The sequence below is a fragment of the Octopus bimaculoides genome, chromosome 20 (assembly GCF_001194135.2).
Source record: "Octopus bimaculoides isolate UCB-OBI-ISO-001 chromosome 20, ASM119413v2, whole genome shotgun sequence".
Lineage (NCBI taxonomy): Eukaryota > Metazoa > Mollusca > Cephalopoda > Octopoda > Octopodidae > Octopus > Octopus bimaculoides.
The window spans coordinates 20,152,193-20,153,767 of NC_069000.1; the positions used below are offsets into that span (position 1 = coordinate 20,152,193).

At 37.5% G+C, this 1,575-nt stretch overlaps 1 long non-coding RNA gene across 13 annotated transcripts in view; it reads left to right on the forward strand.

Annotated features, from left to right (window-relative positions):
- The window catches only part of LOC106871257 (uncharacterized), a 413,124-nt gene that overhangs the window by 329,401 nt on the left and 82,148 nt on the right, over positions 1-1,575 (forward strand). The gene's annotated exons all lie outside the window — the stretch shown is intronic.

Here is a 1,575-nt window from a genome sequence, read left to right on the forward strand (position 1 = left end):
GACGTCCTGTATTCATATATGTATATATATATATGTGTATACGCACACGCACACACACACACACACACACACACACACACACATATAGGTGCGTACGATTAAAAATATTCCTATAAACAGAGAGGTAAAACAGAGGTTTACTAACATATATTGATCGTCGAAGGTTTGGAAGTGGTACAAAATAGATAATCAATAATCCATTGAACGAGATAACTGATCGAATAACACTAGACAGAATGATCGAGAGACAGACTAGAAGTTTCACTTCTCTACATTTTGAATTCAAATTCAAACTCCGTTTGTGTTTTATTTTTTTTTTTTTGCTATATCGCAAGCTGCATGCGTACGTACGTACCTACCTACCTACCTACATACATACATATATAGTACATGCATATATAATACATACACACACACACACACACACACACACACACACATATATATATATATATACAATATATATACATGTACATAGTGAAGCCGCGTGACTGACTGGTTAAGATTTTCGGATCACGATCGTTTGTAAAACCGTCAGTTCAATACCTGGCTGCGCGTTGTGTCCTCGAGCAAGACATTTTATTTCACGTTATTCCAGTCTACTGAGCTGGCAAATATGTGCAGTATATGTATTTCGAATGCCAGCCTTGTAGCTCCTTGTGTCACGCTGAATCTCCGTGCTCAGCCATTTACGCGTTTATTTCACGAGCAGGCTGTTCCGTTGATCCGATCAACTGGAAGCGTCGTCGTCGTAATCGAGTGCCAGTGTTTTAGTTACATATATATAACTAAAAAAAAAAACTGCTTTGGATGGGTGCTGATGAGGAGCAAAAACTCCCGAATTATGGCATATACGCCCATTTCAGTGGGACTGAACCAGGAACCATGTGGTTGGTAAACAAAGAGTATGTCTACCTAGAACACTATGTGAAAGATATGCGCAAAAACAAAAGCTAGACGATACCTACGTGCAAAGACTCTTCAATAACACCGTCTTGCACTCTTGTATGCAAATTAGAGATGAGTGACTAGGAAGCGGATAGAATATGGAATGGCCACATTGCTAAAATCCATAGTAAGATCCATGTGAGGAATCTCATTACTAGAGCATTTTCGAAATGATATAAATCGAGAACGGATCGTAGAGAATTATATTATCGCAGAATACCGAAAGTACAAATTATGCTGCACTGGACACGTCGCAAGGCTAACAGATAACAGGTGGACCCACGCAGTTACCAAATGTTATCCAAGAGATCGGAAATGACCCCTTGGAAGGCCCTCATGACGACCGGAACACAATTTAGTTAAGCGACTTGAGTCAAGATAGAAAAGAATGGCGCAATCATTGAGAATTGGAAGCGCATTTTGACTAGTGATGTATGTGACTAACGTGGATGGTTTGATCAATACTGTGAAATACATGTATGCGTGCATGTATGTATGTATGTATGTATGTATGTATACATACATACATGCATATATGTATATCACAGTATCGATATATATATATACATATACATATATATATATATGTATGTATATGTATATATATATATATATATATATATATAT